The sequence below is a fragment of the Trichosurus vulpecula genome, chromosome 1, assembly GCF_011100635.1.
Source record: "Trichosurus vulpecula isolate mTriVul1 chromosome 1, mTriVul1.pri, whole genome shotgun sequence".
NCBI classification, from domain to species: domain Eukaryota; kingdom Metazoa; phylum Chordata; class Mammalia; order Diprotodontia; family Phalangeridae; genus Trichosurus; species Trichosurus vulpecula.
The window spans coordinates 286,818,339-286,835,969 of NC_050573.1; the positions used below are offsets into that span (position 1 = coordinate 286,818,339).

At 34.7% G+C, this 17,631-nt stretch overlaps 1 protein-coding gene across 7 annotated transcripts in view; it reads right to left on the reverse strand.

The window, feature by feature from the left end:
* NCOA2 (nuclear receptor coactivator 2) overlaps positions 1 to 17,631 on the reverse strand; it is a 328,725-nt gene that overhangs the window by 211,882 nt on the left and 99,212 nt on the right. The gene's annotated exons all lie outside the window — the stretch shown is intronic.

The following is a 17,631-nucleotide window of genomic DNA, read 5'->3' on the forward strand; positions in this document are numbered from 1 at the left end:
CTGAGATTGGATTTGAACTCAGGTCCTCCTGATTCCAGGGCCAGTGCTCTACTTACTGCACTACCTAGTCACCCCTTTCCAAACCTTTTCATTTGACTTCAAGTCTCCCACTTTATGATCTAGTCATATTGGCCTCCTTGCTCTTCCTAACACTATACACTTCATCCCCTCATTCTGAAATTTTTTTTCTTTTTAATTTTAATTTTTTTTTATTTTTAGTTTACAACACATGGTTCTACATAATTTTGAGTTCCAGATTTTCTCCCCTCCCTCCCCAAGACAGCATGGAATCTCATATAACTACCACGTATAACTTCACATGAAATTAATTTATATACTAGTCAAGTTGTGGAGAAGAATTATGACCAATGGAATGAATCACGAGAAAGAAGAAACAGAACCAAAAAAAAAACCCAAAAACAAAAACAAAAGAGAAGAAAAAAGGCGAGCATAAAGTGTGCCTCAATCTGCATTCAAACTTCATAGTTCTTTCTCTGGATGTAGATAGCATTCTCCATTGTGAGTCCTTTGGAGTTGTCCTTGCACTTTGTGTTGCGGAGAAGAGCGAAGTCTGTCAGGGTTGGTCCTCATGGAATCCATATATATATATATATGTGGTTGTGTACAATGTTCTCCTGGCTCTGCTCCGCTCACTCAGCATTATGTCGTGTAGGTTTTTCCAGGTTGTTATGAAGTCCGTATCATCCCCATTTCTTATGGCACAATAGTATTCCATTACCTTCATATACCACAGCTTGTTCAGCCATTCCCCAATTGATGGGCATCCCTTTGATTTCCAATTCTTGGCTACCACAAAGAGAGCTGCTATAAATATTTTTGTACATATGGGTCCCTTTCCCGCTTGTGTGATTTCTTTGGGATACAACCCTAGAAGGGGTATTGCTGGGTCAAAGAGTATGAAGGTACGCCCTTTGGGCGTAGTTCCAAATTACTCTCCAAAATGGCTGGATCAGCTCACAACTCCACCAGCAATGCAACAATGTTCCAATTTCCCCACATCCTCTCCAGCATTTATCATCCTCCTGTTTTGTTATTTCAGCCAATCTGACAGGAGAGATGTGGGATCTAAGAGTTGTTTTGATTTGCATTTCTCTAATCAGTAGTGATCCAGAGCATTTTTTCATATGCCTGTAGATAGCTTTAATTTCTTCCTCTGAAAACTGCCTGTTCATATCCTTTGACCATTTCTCAATTGGGGAATGGCTTGTATTCCTATATATTTGGCTCAGTTCCTTGTATATTTTAGAAATGAGGCCTTTATCAGAGACACTAGTTGTAAAGATTTTCTCCCAATTTTCTTCTTCCCTCCTAATTTTTGTTGCATTGGCTTTTTCTGCACAAAAACATTTCAATTTAACATAATCAAAATTATCCATTTTGCATTTTGTAATGCTCTCTATCTCTTTTTGGGTCATGAATTCTTTTCTTTTCCATAAATCTGATAAGTAAACTATTCCTTGCTCTCCCAAATTACTTATAGTATCAGCCTTTACTCCTAAATCATGAACCCATTTTGACTTTATTTTGGTATATGGTGTAAGATATTGGTCTATGCCCAGTTTCTGCCCTACCATTTTCCAATTTTCCCAACAGTTTTTGTGAAATAGTGAATTCTTAGCCCAGAAGCTGGCCTCTTTGGGTTTATCAAAGAGTAGATTGCTATAGTTGCTGACTTCTCCATCTTGTATTCCTATCCTATTCCACTGATCCACACCTCTGTTTCTTAGCCAGTACCAGGTAGTTTTGATGGCTACCTTCTCTAGCATTTCTTTTCATTAATTACCCTAGATATCCTAGACCTCTTGTTTTTCCATATGAATTTTGTTATTATTTTGTCCAGCTCAGTAAAATAATTTTTTGGTAGTTCGATTGGTATGGCACTGGATAGATTAATTTAGGTAAAATTGTCATTTTTATTATATTAGCTCGGCCTAACCATGAGCAACTGATATTTTTCCATTTATTTAGATCTGACTTTATTCATGTGAAAAGTGTTTCACAGTTATGTTTATATAGGCCCTGGGTTTGTCTTGGCAAATAGACTCCCAAATATTTTATAGTGTCTACAGTAACTTTGAATGGAATTTCTCTTTCTATCTCTTGCTGTTGGGTTTTATCGGTAATGTATAGGAATGCTGAGGATTTATGTGGGTTTATTTTATATCCTGCAACTTTGCTAAAGTTGTTTATTATTTCAAGTAGTTTTTTACTTGATTCTCTAGGATTCTCTAAATAAATCATCATATCATCTGCAAAAAGTGATAATTTAGTTTCTTCTTTTCCTATTCTAATTCCTTCAATTTCTTTTTCTTCTCTTATTGCTACAGCTAATGTTTCTAGTACCAAATTGAATAGAAGGGGTGACTTCATTCAAGAGAATGACAATAATGAAACAACATACCAAAACTTACGGGATGCAGCAAAAACAGTTCTTAGGGGAAGTTTTATATCCCTAAATGCTTACATGAATAAATTAGGGAAAAAGGAGATCAATGATCTGGGCATACAACTGAAAAAGCTAGAAAAAGAGCAAATCAAAAATCCCCAATTAAATACCAAATTAAAAATACTGAGAATCAAAGGAGAGATTAATAAAATTGAAACCAAGAAAACTATTGAATTAATAAATAAAACAAAGAGCTGGTTTTTTGAAAAAACCAATAAAATTGATAAACCTTTGGTCAACTTGATTAATAAAAAGAAAGAAGAAAATCAAATTACCAGTATCAAAAATGAAAAGGGTGAAAAGGTTCACCTCTAATGAAGAGGAAACCAAAACAATAATTAGGAATTATTTTGCCCAATTGTATGCCCATAAATTTGACAACCTTAGAGATATGGATGAATATCTATAAAAACATAAACTGCCCAGGTTAACAGAAAAGGAAGTAAAATTTCTAAATAACCCCATCTCAGAAAAAGAAATTGAGCAGGCCATCAATGAAGTCCCTAGGAAAAAATCTCCAGGGCCAGATGGTTTCACATGTGAATTCTATCAAACATTTAAAGAACAACTAATTCCAATACTTTGCAGACTATTTGGGAAAATAGGTAAAGAAAGAGTCCTACCAAATTCTTTTTATGACACAAATATGGTACTAATACCCAAACCAGGTAGAGTCAAAACAGAGAAAGAAAATTATAGACCAATTTCCCTAATGAATATTGATGCAAAAATTTTAAATAAAATATTAGCAAAAAGATTGCAGCAACTTATCACGAGAATAATATACTATGACCAGGTAGGATTTATTCCAAGAATGCAAGGATGGTTCAATATTAGGAAAACTATTAGCATAATTGACCATATCAACAACAAAACTAGCAGAAACCATATGATCATCTCAATAGACGCAGAAAAAGCCTTTGACAAAATACAACACCCATTCCTATCAAAAACACTAGAAAGCATAGGAATAAAAGGAACCTTCCTTAAAATTATAAATAGCATCTACCTAAAACCATCAACAAGCATTATTTGTAATGGGGATAAGCTAGATGCATTCCCAATAAGATCAGGGGTAAAACAAGGATGTCCATTATCACCCCTACTATTCAATTTGATACATTCTGAAATTTTTTAATGGCTGATCTCCATGCCCAGAACTCTCTCCCTCCCCATTTCTACCTCCCAGTTTCCCTGATTAGTCTCAACTAAAGTCTTCCCTTTTGCAAGAAGCCTTTCCTAATCCCTCTCAATGCTAATACTCTCCTTTTGTTGATTATATCCCATTCATCCTGTATAATTCTTGTTTGTATATGGTTGTTTGCATGGTGTTTCTCTCACTAGACTGTAATCTCCTTGAGCAAAGGGGCTGTCTTTTGCCTTTATTAATATCCGCAGCCCTTAGCTCAGTTCCTAGAACATAGCAAATGCTTAATAAATGTTTACTGACTAACTTAGTATGTGCCAGGTACTATCCTAGGCAGAGGGGATGTAAAGAGAGACAAGAAGCTCTTTAAGAAGCTCACATTCTAATGGAGGCAACAACTAGCAACTGGACATATAGAAAATGTTATTTATCTTGGAGGAATATTAGATTTGAGCTGAGTCACGAAAAAAAATGGGGAAGCTAGGATGCAAGAAGGGAAAGCATTCCAGGCATATAAGATAGGTGGTTAAAAAGCAAAGAATTAAGAAATGGAGTGTTGTATAAAGGCAAGATCAAGTGGGCCAATGTAGTTGGATCACAGAATGCATGACCACGATAGGCAGGGGCTAAACTGTGATAGGCTTTAAATACCAAGGAGAAGACTCAATTTGATCCTGAAGGTAGCTGTTATTGTTTGTCCTTCATCCTCAAAGAAGACCATGAGATCGGGAAGATACCATGACCTGCAAGTGAATTGGATTTAAGTGAGGCAGGGCTAGGCAAAGTCACCAGCCTCACTCTCTCATCTGCAGCCCTCTGGGTCTAGTGGCAAGACATAGATCAGGACAACTGGAGATGCAGTAGGAGTCTTTGACCTTTTTAAGCTAAGGTCTTTCCCAGGTCTCGGTGTGACTGAGGCAATGCCCATTTAGTGATTAAGGCTAGGTAAGAAATGAGGCAAAGAATGGTCTCTCTTGCCTAATTGAAAAAAAAAATCAGTGTGGGAGGGGAAGATCCTCTGGGATTCTGGCCAAAACAAAAACAATTACTATTTACTCTCATTCTGAGCCATCTGAGACCAAATAAAGATCAAGTGAGGCTTGGGAAGGGACCTACTGTTGGCCAATCAATGAAAGCCAGAGTGATTTGGGTTTAAGGTGTGGTCCTTAATAAGAAATCTAGCCCATAAACTCCAAGATAACTTGTGAGGTTTCAGCGATCAAAATTTATATTCCTTTAGGCAGAGAACCCACAGGTAAGGTACGATTCCCTATGTGGACACAGGGAGGGATGGTGAAAAGGGAGAGGGGAGGGGAGCAGAATGAGGAAGACAAGAAGGAAAGATAGATTCTGGAGGTGGTAGGTAGTAGGGAGCCACCTGAGCTACTGATCTGAATGGAGGCTGAAGCAGAGAGGGAGAGAAGACTCGAAGAAGGGAGATAAGGTGGACAGGCTACTTCTCCAGGTGAAAAGTGACCAGGGTCTGTGATGGGAGAAGAGTGGCAGCTGTACAAAGGGATAGACCAGAATATATAGTGAATGTACTGTGAAAGCAAAAAGGACAAGATATTTTTTTTTCATAGCCTGGATATATAGATTGAGTAAGAATGAGATATAGAAGATGACACAATGAGGCTGTAAGCCTGGGTGACTGGTAGGATGGAGGTGCCAAGGGCTAGAAAACGAAAGCTGAAAAGGGCATTTTGGAGAGAAAGAGAACTAATTCTATTTTGAATATCTGGTGTTTTAGATGCCTATGCCACAAGCAATTCAAGATGTTCAAAATACAATTATTGATACGGGACTATAGCTCAGAAGAGAAATTGGGGATAGGTATACAAATCTGGGAATCTGCATAAGCACAATAATCGAGTGAGAAAGTGTAGAAGGAAAAGAGAAGGGTACCCAGGACAGTCTTGGGGACACCCACAGGTAATAGGAGCCAGCAAAGGAGACTAAAAAGGAGTGGTCAGACAGGTAGGAGGAGAACTAGCAGAGAACAGTGTCATGAAAACCTAGAGAGGAGAGATTCATCATGAAGGAAGAGATGATGATCAACAGAGCCAAAGGTTACAAGCAGAAAAGTTAAGAAGGCTAACTATGTAGCAAATCTCAAAAACTTCCATCAGCTTCAGAGACCTTCCATGTTGAAATAAAGTAACTTTTTTGGCACCATTTATTAAGTTTTCATGGTATAGAAGCCAATGTAATAGCTAACATTTATATGGTGCTTTAAAGTTTGCAAAACACATATAAATATAAATAAAATGTATATATTATATGTGTATGTATAAATAGATAATCTAATTTGCACTAAGGCTTTATTACCTTTTTACCTTTATGAACTTCCAGCAACGCCAATGTCATCTACATGGTAAGCTTCTTGACACTTGAGAATCCAGGCAGCTTTGTCTAGACCAGGGGTTAAAACTGTACAAACTACCATTTCTCATCCTTGGACCCTCCTGCCCTGATCACTTAGCTATAACCACAGAAAATTCCTAATAACTAGCCTAAGATATTAGATCTTTACAATGAAATTCCTATAGTTCAAATGAATGTTTTTCTGAAATATGCAAAAGCAATTGGGCCTTTGATAAGATACTGATAGAAGTCAATAGCATATTTCCATCCATATAGATATACATACCTCAATTTTAAACTAAACATGAGTAGACATAGCAAAAGTCACCATTACAAGTATAAAAGCCATGAAGACAACACAAAACAAGATGGGGAAAAAACTAGTACTGATTTTTAAAATTATATAAAAGGCATACTACGTCTAAAAAGACTTTGGGAAAAATCTCTTGTCTGAAACTGTATTTTTTAAATGAAATACAGTAGAAGAAAGGGAAAAGTCCTAATTTAAAGCTATGTTGTTGACTTTTCAAACTTTTTATGTTATTCAATTATGATGAACTACTAAATACTAGTCATAATAAGATAAACTGAATATTCCAACACTAGGACTATTAGGTCCATTATATAGTCACTTCTAGCCAAAAATGATCATATTATCTCTCCCTTTTGAGATAATTCTCAATTCCGTAACACCATAGGGAGAATAAGTATACAAGTAGTATGCAACAATGCTATAAGCAGAATGCAACTGTGCTAGCCATGTATCTGCTTATGTCTTAAAAAGACAATTTTTTTTTTTACCTCATTCAACATCCTAAGTAATGAGGTTTATAGAATATGGAAAAGATATTAGGCAATCAGGAGAAACCTGGGTTCAAATACTATTCATGACAAGTAACTAGTTATTACAACCACAGAAAACCTTTCTAGGTCTTAAGATTCCTCATCATTTTAAAGGAGATAATATCTGTACTACCTACCTCACATGCTTATTTTGATTATCAAATGAGATAATATGTGTAAAGTACCTCAAAAACAAGACTTTAACTTTAAAGTGCTACACAAATTCAACTCTTAATAACATCTTAGAAACAATAGCAATAAGATGAAAATTTTAAATTAGCAATCTCATTGTAAGATTAGATCCAAATTAGTGCAGCACTGGAGTCAATACTACTACTAAATAAGTAGAATAGGAAGGAGAAATCAATACTTCTGAAAAGATCCTTTTCCTCTGTTCCCTACTTCTTTAAGTCTTGCTTGCCAAATCTCACATTTACCTTCTCTTATCCCACTGATTTCTTACAAATATATATATAACTCTGCTATAATGGGCTAAAATACTTCCTTTCAAAGTCTTTACTCTCATAGATACATTTCTTTAAATGAATCATAATTTTGCCTTAAATGCCTTCATCCACATTTTTAGTAAATTTCAGATAAACAAAAAGAAAAAGCACACAAGCCCCAAAACAGTGTTACTGATGTACAGTTTTTCTTCCACACCAGCATATACACAAATATATATGCCTCACAAGAATGACTGGGAAACAAAGAAATCTCTATCTACTAATTTAATTTAAAAAAAAAGAACCTTAGCTGAGTTTGACAGATGTTAAATTGCTTTAAACACTCAAACCTGCTAACATCCCTAAGTTTCAAGTCCAGCAACTTTTCAACTCAATCTATATAAACATTAACTATTTCATTAACAATAAGAATGCCCAGCAAAGCTGCTTCATTTAAGTCAAGGTAGTTCAGTTAAATGATGTAGAATGTGTTACCAGAAGAGAAAGTATACAATTTGACAATGTAACAAAGCCAGTACTAAGCCAAAACACCTACATTAAAACAAACTAAAGCTTAGACAAAAGTAAATAAATTTATCGAGATGATTTTTTTCTAAAAATCTTATTATAGTAGTCCCTTACAGAATATCAGAAAACATTTCAGTGTCAAAAGATCAAATAAACAGAAATTAGAATCGTGTTAAGACACACAAAAGGCAGCATTACCTATCAAGTTCTTCCGACAATCTCTGTTCTTCTGTAGGTAGCATTTTAATGAACCAACCATATAAGCATCCAGGAGGCTCAACCCACATTTCCTGATTTCTATGACAAAGATTGTCATTAACCTACCAAGATCATCAGGAATGCAGTACTAGTGTGGCCACACTTAAATAAACCTTTCATCTACTTTAAGCAAAACAAAAACACTGTAAAACTGGTATGGCAAGTTACACAACTTAACGCTATTATCCATTAGTTTCAAATGAGCCTACCTGACTAATCGGCGTACCTTGGGGGGGGGGGGGGGGGGGAGGATCTAATAAAGTACATGGAACTTAATTCAAACTTGGAAAAAATAACTTCTAATCAATTTAAGAATTATTCAGAAGCATGGCTTACCATCAAGTTCTACATGCTTTATAATCTTTTAAAAATTCTAAATTAATTTCTGTAGACTGTATATGAACTGAAATTCAATGCAAAAATGTGATAATCTTTCAAAAGTCATAAAATTCTTTAATGTGAAAACTAGTATAAATCAAAGTCATGAGCTTAATGTTCCTGGTGTCTAGGAATGTTTAGTGGGTTTTTTTAAATTCTCTCCTGTAGATTTCAATTGTGAACTTTATTTCACAAATATTCAAAACTGTTCAAAATAACACCTTTTATATGAAATGTTTTAACCTCTCAAATTAGATATCATCAATGAATGACAGTACTTAATTCTAAATCAAACACTAGAACGTTTGCTACATGAAGAAGATTGATAATGCCTATGATTAAAGATTAAGCAACAAAGATGAACAAATAAACAATAAGAGAAAAACTTTAGTTAAGAGAGGCTGACTGCATACATATAGGTCTTACTACTTAGCTATCTACAACAGAAATACATGATACATATCACCTTTTACTTAATGAAGTAATTATACTATCTATTAACATGAGACTCAGATTAAATACAAGGTCAAGGATATAAGAAAAGTAAGATTTAATTAAATTGACAAAAGACCTCTAAGCAGACAAAATAGATAATGCAAAGTCATTAAATTAAATAAAGCTTATTGGCTCTATGTTCAGGACAGCCCCTCAGGCCTTTCCACTCAAGGACTATTTACTTTTACTATAAACTCAAGTCTAATAAGTCACAGTAAGAGGCAAGCACCCTCACTACAAAAAAAATTGACAGTCAAAGAAACAAGAAATCTACTAGAAAGCCTATCAAAAGCACAGAAGATTTAATGTACTATATAGGTAAAAAGTGACTTGATGGGCTATTATAGAATAGTACAATAAAGAAACAGAGCCAAATAAGATGTGAAGCTAAATAAATGAGCTTTTAGCATAGGATCAGAAGTTAATACTGGAGGAGTTGTGGAAAGATGGACACACTAATGTGTTGTTGGTGAAACTGTTAATTAGTACTCCCACCTGGAAAGCAATTTGGAATTATTCAAATGAAGTGACTAAAATGGCCATATCATTCCATGGCTAGGAATATACTCCAAGGTAGTTATTGATAAAAATGAAGTCCTCACCATGCAACAAAATGTTTAATGTAGCACTTTTTATAGTAACAAAGAACAAGAAACAGAGGTAGAAGACTATTGATGGAGAATGGCTAAACAAACTGTTATATATGAATATAATAGAATGAATAAGCAATAAGAAACTACAAATATGATGGATATAATGAAGTATATAAAGATTTCCATGAACTGCTGCCAAGTGAAGTAGACAAAGAAAACAATATACTTCAACAATGTAAATGTAAAGAACCACCACCAAGTAAAGTAGAAAATGAATGTCGAAAAATTACAAAGAACAACCTTGGCCCCAAAGAAGAGATTTGAGAAGAAACAGCTGTCTCCCCACTCCTTTACAGAGGAGCCCCAATCACCCTCCCACCTCCACAGGTGTGGAACATTATATATTGCCAAATTCCTCCCTCCATATTGATTAGTTTTGTTCCTCCCCCCCATTGTTTCTTTCTTTTTCTTAGATTGAAAACTTTTTTTTTGTTAAGTGGAAGGACTCTTGGGGCAGGGAGGAAAGGGAAGGCATACAGAGGGAAGTTTAGGTAATGGAAAACCCAAAAGATGTGAAAAATGATTTATTTTTAATAGATTATATTTCTTCTCAATTTACTTTAAACTTATTTTTGTGAAAATTTTTTCCCAAGCTGGGAGAAGAGAAAAGGTCCATACAGGGAAGGTGGATTTATTTTTTTTCTCCTGGAATTCTTAGAGTCCTTTGCAAAGATTAAAACTAAATAACTGTTTATCGAATTAAATTCAATCATCTCTAAGATCTTTTCTATACTTCATCATCTTATACCAAGTGATAATTCCAAATCATCATCAGTAATTTAAATTATGATCCATATAATATACAACGGCAGAAGTGTATAATATTTTTTTAGAAAATTTCCCATTTAAAAAATGTACAAACTAAAAACTCTATCACCTAAAAGTGATAAACTGAAGGTACCTGGAAAATTTACTTAGGGAGAAAGCACTATTTTTCCAACTTTAGCTAAACTCTATAATAAAAAGTGAACAGGTCCTTTTCTCACACACAGTTTTCTCAAACTATGGACAATGTGGCAAAGAAGAATGCTACTCAAATTGTGCTACAAATTGATTAGTTAACTAACAGAAACATATTAGCTATGACCATCAAAAATTCAACTAATTGCCTTAATTTCTCAATTTGTAAAATGAGGATAATGTTTGCCCAGGCTATCACAAAGGGTTGTTCCAACAAAAAAATGCTTTGCAAATCTTAAATGCTACATAGAAGAGAGTTGTCATTTAAAAATTCAATTACCTAATTCTTTGGCCAATAAAGTAGTCTTACTAGTTGAAATATCAAAGCAACGTAGCTTTTAAATGCTAAAAGTAAAAGAACCTTGTTTCCATTTTGTAGCTTAAATAATAAACATGCTATTTTTCAAAATAATTTACTAAATATTCTTTCCCAGAATAGTCCAAAATATAATCAGTAAGAAACTTAAAACTTAGTCTAATATGCTAATAGAATTGTAAATCAAAAGGAAACACCAATGAGATATATATTCCTGTATATGTATTTATACAGACAATATACTAGCTACATAAAGTTATTTCAAGCTATGAATTTTTATTTATCCAGAACTGCAGTCTGAAAATTATGCAAAGCATATTTTTTAAAAAAAATCTACAGGGTCTTTTCATTTTATAAATAATCCACAACTGTGCTTTAACTCAGCTACCAGAATGTCAATGTTCTATCACATTTTGATTTGCAGCACTCAACTGAAATATATTTCCTCACTTCATTTCTATGGTTTTGTTCTTCCTACAGTGTGTATGTTTTCAGAACCCTACATTAAAATGGAAAACTTAAGCCAAGATAATTTCAAACAAAGATTACCCTTATATTCTTATTAAGCAATGATTATGGTAAGTTTTATAATATCCATTGTAAAATCCTGAATCTGAAAAAGCAGCCATCAAGTCTAAGATGAACAAAGCCATTAAGATGTTAAAAACCTGGCGAAGGCAGGAGAGGGTGTGAATTCCAATCTTCATACAGACTGACTGCAACTATATTTTATAACAATAGACGTGACTTGAATAGAGGTGCAGAAAATTTTAGCACACAGAGGCCCACTAAGGTCAATAGGATTATTCCTACATCTGTACTGAATATATTTCATCAGCGGGACTTGTTTTTAAAAAAATATGAAAAATAGCTACTGTTTGAGTGGAAACCATTTTAATGATATTGTAATTCAAATATTTAACTGAAAACACAAGTACATAGTAAACACTTAAATGGAATTAATAGAAGTTGAGGGAAAAAGCCAACTCAATTGTTTGTCACTAGAACAGTACAAAATAAATACTCCAGATTTTTTTATTCTTGCAGGAATGAAGAAAACTGGCTTAAGTAATTTTTTTTTTCCATTCAAGAAACAAAACTCATGTTTAGGCAGAACATTAACGCCAAGTTCAGGGTACTGTGAATTAAAATGAAACTCTCAAACTTTCATTTCTATGAAAAATTCAAACTATTCTTAATAATTAAAGAAAACCACCTACATATGAATATATGTATTCTAAAAGATTATAATACTTTTATTTTTCAGGACTGGTTCCAAGTGTTTCTTTATCCTAGCTCTTTATGTTCCTGGATAGAAAGTTAAATTAAATATCAAAGCAAATTTTGCTTAAAATTTAAACCCACAAGTAATTTTTTAAAATGCCATACATTTTAGAGACTTCATGTGACTTAAGTCACAGCCAAAGTAGATTTAATTACTAGTTTCAGTGATACCAAGTAATATTTAACAATCCTTTGATAGCTAAAATCTATATAGTTTCATATTTTGATTACTCATGACCTGTTTCATTTTTAAAGTTCAAACCTCACAAGTCCATTGTCAACAGAAGTACATACTTTTCAAAAGCTGAGATACAACTGTTTGATAGATAATCAAAACAGAGGAAAAAATTCAATAATCTTTTCCTTATGACTTTCTTACATATCTAAATCTCATATAGCTTAGCATAAAAACCAAAGTTAACATATTTTCAAGTGTGCATTTATCAGTAAAGATAATCCGTGATCATATATGTTAATAGAAGGGATAACATAATTTGAAATTCAGGAAAACAATTCACATTAGCCCTTAATGGACTTTTTTTCAATCACCTTACTTTTTTCCCACTTTATATAAATAAGGTCTAATTCTCTAATATATAGAGGAGAGAGTAAATTCCTTTGAGAGTTTACTAAGAAGAATTAGAATATCTTCCTGCCCAATCCCTAGCACCAGAACTGAGTTTTATTTATTAATTCAATAAATATTTACTGAATGCCTATTATATGCAAATGGACAATAAAAAGATGTATAAGAAATCCATGAGTTGGCTGAGTGGTGTATTTGCACCTGGATACTTTGGACATATTACTTCTAGTCCCATGTTATCGCCTTCTGAGACTTTGTTCACAGGCTTTTATTTGTTGGTTTGTTTCAATTAAGACATTCAGGACCAATAAGTTGTGAAGGAGTAACTGACTGCAATATCCACCAAAGCCATCAAAGATATCCCACCACCAAGCAGAGCCTGCCAAACTGATGGCAAATAATAGAAGCATCTGTAGATGGAGAAAAGCAGTCTCCTCCCCTCGCCCCCAAAGAAGTGAATGACCCCTTGTAACAGAAATGTCAGCAATCCACACAGAAAGACATTAATTCATAGAGTCCAACAGAAATCTATACATCTGCTAGGAACCTTATGAAAAATAAAGAAACAAAAGGACTTCTGAGACCAGGAGTCAGGAAGTAATAATAATAGATAATATTTACATAGCACCTACTATGTGCCAGGCACTTTACAAACATTATTTCGTTTGATCCTCAAAACAACACTGGGAGGTAGATGTCTTTATTCCCATTTTACAGTTGAGGAAACTGAGGGTCACATGATTAATAAATGTCTGAGACCACATTTGGACTCGGGTCTTAACTCCAGGCCCGGCATTCTATACACTGCACCACCAGCTGGGCTCTAAGTACCTCTTAGACACATATATTCACCACATAGCTGCATCATTACCACTGTATATTAAATTTGAGCCCACACCCCAGAGACCTTGTATATACAAGGGGAAAAGGTGTCACAGGATGAAGGGAATGTTATTTATACCTACTGTTTTGGCTATACCTAAACACTCATTACTAAAAGCTAATAGAAACTATTGGTTGACTGATAAAGAGAATACCAAATAAGGATTCAGAAATAAAAGTACTAGATACCTCAACCCAGTATTTTTAAAATTCTTCAGTGAGGAGTAGCCAGGAACTAGTGGGACTGGACGTTGGGAGCATGAACCCAGAATGAGTATTACAAACATGTGGCTATTCTTTCATTTTTAGTTAGGCATACAAATTGTTTGAGTGTGCCCAATGTTCACAAGTCACACTGCAATCAGAAACTTTGTTTAACCTCTCAAATTCCTCCTTTCACTGCATTGCCCCCAATTTCTTTTTAAGTTCCAAAAACGTGGCAAATAAATTTCATTTACTGAAATTACATTGCTTATGAAATCTGAAAAATCTTACAGCCCTCAACAACAATTGCTAACAATTCGTCCTTGACCTCTATGTACCATTAACACACAAATAACTCCTTGGTTTTCTCTATCTCTCCCAATTTTCATAATCATTTCTCCTCTTCTTCTCCTTCCTCCTCCTCTTCCCTCCACATCTTTCTCCTTCCTCTTCTTGCTGGATATTTCTAGTGAAAATTTCTTAATTCTCAAATTAAAAAATTAACCAAGGGGGTACCCTACATCCAATCCCTCTGACAGCCTACTTGGCCTACTAAGAAGCTGTTTTACCAGTACTTTTCTAGTGCTTAGCACAGTACCTGGCAAATAGTAGCACTTAATAAATGTTTAATGATTATCAGACATATTTCCCTGTTAAAAACTTTTTTAAAAAGAGCAGCTCCCTAGGTTTCATTAACTAGCCACATTAAGAAATACAAAAATAGATCTCCTTCCAACCAATTCTTATTCTCCCACGAACAGACACACCCTGGATCCAGATGAGCAGATGTCACTGAAGCTACACTGACTTGTATGAAATGATGGTTTTCCAATGCAGCTAACAGAGAGATTCTCAGTTCTCAGAATCCTATAAACACCTCTACTAAGGAACAAACTGCATTTATTTAAAAAAAAAATAATCTTCTTGCCAAAGCAAAGGCAAGAGACGAGACTAGATTAGCAAGCTTGTCACTCGACTTTATTGGATCATGCTGTCACAAAGAAACAAAGTGGCATTTGACTCGTCACCTCATTCTGGCTTCAAACTACATCTACCCCTTTCAGCTCCTTCCCTTCTCCCTATCAAGGGCTCAGAGTCTAGATAGACTCCCTAGTTTACATGGGACTCTGTGGTGTCTCTTGCATGAACACTGATCAGCTTTTCTCTAGTTTCTCTGGTCTTGGTTTGACAGAAGTCTGTGTGTGGCAACTTACAGGAGAACATTCTAACAACTGTCCGTGCTAGGCATACTCCACGAAGGACTGTTCTCCTTCATCGTGGGGAATGATTTCCTCCTGTTAAATACCCTCATAGTGTATGTGTGAAGGACTGTAGGACAGCTGTATTTTGTCTTATTTCTGCCTCCTACATGGAGCCACTATCCTTCTGCTATCAGCTATAAATACTTTCTCCCTCAATGAGCTTGTGCATTGGCAGATTATCACCTCTCTTATCAATAACTGCCAGACTTTTATGTTCTAAATTCCAAGCTGTACCTCCAAACCTTTTTGGTATATTTACAACTGACTACAAAGTTGTGACATCTCAAATTGAATTTATCATCTTTCCTAAAGCCTAATTTCCTGATTTCTATTAATGGCATCACCAATCATTCTTTCCAAGTCACCAAGACTAGAAATTGAGAAGTAATCTAAAACTGTTTTCTTTCACCTAACCTATATATCTGGTAATGTACCAATTTATGTACACATTGTCTCCCCCACTGCAATGTAATAAGCTCAAGGGAAGGGATTATTTTTGCTTTTTCTTGTATCTCCAGAACTTATCACAGGGCCCAGCATACACTAATTGTTTAATAAATGTTTGCTAATTGATTCCTTCATATTTTAAATCTAATCTAGTTTTAGGTTATTAAATCCGCTTAAGAGAAGAACACCTTAAAAAGTGGAATTGGTAAAATGCAAAAGGAAGTAAAAAAGCTCACTGAAGAATATAATTCCTTAAAAATTAGAACTGGGCGAGTAGAAGCTAATGACTCCAAGAGACATGAAGAAACAATCAAAATCAAAAGAATAGAAAGAACAGAAGAAAATGTGAAATATCTCATTGGAAAAACAACTAACCTGGAAAAGAGAGGAGAGACAATTTAAGAATTATCAAAACCATGATTTTTGAAAATATCCTAGATATCATACTTCAAGAAATCATCAAGGAAAACTGCCCTGATATTGTAGAACTATGGGATAAAACAGAAATGAAAAGAATCTACCTATCACTTCCTGAAAGTGATCTGAACATTAAAACTCCCAGGAATATTACAGCCAAATTCCAGAGATCCCTGGTCAAAAAGAAAACATTGCAAGCATCCAGGGGAAAAAAATTAGGATATCATGGAGTCATACTTGGGATAACACAAGATTTGGCAACTGCAAAGTCACCAGTCTCACTCTCTCATCTGCAGACATCTGGGTCTAGTGGCATATTAAACGATCAGAGGCTTGGAATATGATATTTTGGGGAACAAAAGAGCTAGGATTGCAACCAAGAATTACCTGTCAAGCAAAACTGAGCATAATCCTTCGGGGGGAAAGTGGACACTTAATGAAATCAAGAATTTTCAAGCATTCCTGATGAAAAGACCAGAGCTGAATAGAATACAAGACTAAATACAAATACAAGACTAAAGAGAAGTATAAAAAGGTCAACGTGAAAGAGAAATTATAAAAGGTTCAACAGGGTTAAACTGTTTACATTCCTGTGTGGGAAGATGATACTTATGACTTTTAAGAATTTTATCATTGTTAGAGCAGTTAGATGAAGTACACATAGACATAGGGCATGGGTGTGAGTTGACTATGATTGGATATCTAAAAAATAAAACTAAGGGGCAAGAAAGGAGGTACTTCGAGAAGGGGAAAGGGAAAGACAGGATGGGGTAAATTCCCTCATATAAAAGAGGCACAAAAGAGCTTTCAGAGTAGAAGGGAAGTTGGGAAGGCCATAACGTTTAAAACTTATTTTCATCAAAATTGGCTCAAAGAGGAAATAATATACACACTTAGTTATATATAGAACTCTGTCATCCTAGAGGGAAGTAGGAGGAGAAGAAAATAAGAGGAAGATGTATTGACAAAAAAGAGGGCAGACTGGAAGAGGCAGTGGTTAGATGCATCACACTCGTGAGGTGGTATATAGTAAAAGGAGAGAGAAGGATAAACAGGGAGAAAAATGTGAATGTGAATGGGATGAACTTACCCATTAGATGGAAGCAGATAGCAGAGTGCATTAAAAACCAGAATCTTACAATATGTTGTTTTAAAAAAAAATACACTTGAAGCAGAGACATACAACACACACAGATTAAAGGTAAAAAACTAGAGTAGACACTTGTACATTTCAGCAGAAGTAAAAAAAAAAAGCAGGGGTAGCACTCAAAACCTGAGACAAAGCAAAAGCAGAAATAGACCTAATTAAAAGAGATAAGCAGGGCAACTGCATTTTGTTTAAAAGTACCATAAACAATGAATTAATATTAATATTAATATTAAGCATGTATGCACCAAATGTCATAGCATCCAAATTCTTAAATGAAAAATTAAATGAGTTACAGGAGGAAATAGACAGGAAAACTATACTAGCAGAGGACCTCAACTTTCCCATCTCAGAACTAGATAAATATAACCAAAAATTAAACAAGAAAAAAGCTAAGGAGGTGAAAAGTATTTTAGGTAAGTTAGATATGACAGAACTCCATAAAAAATCGAATAGAAATAGAAAGGAATATACCCTTTTCTCTGTGGTAAATGGCACCTATACAAAAAGTGACCATGGATTGGAGCATAAAAACCTTACAACTAAA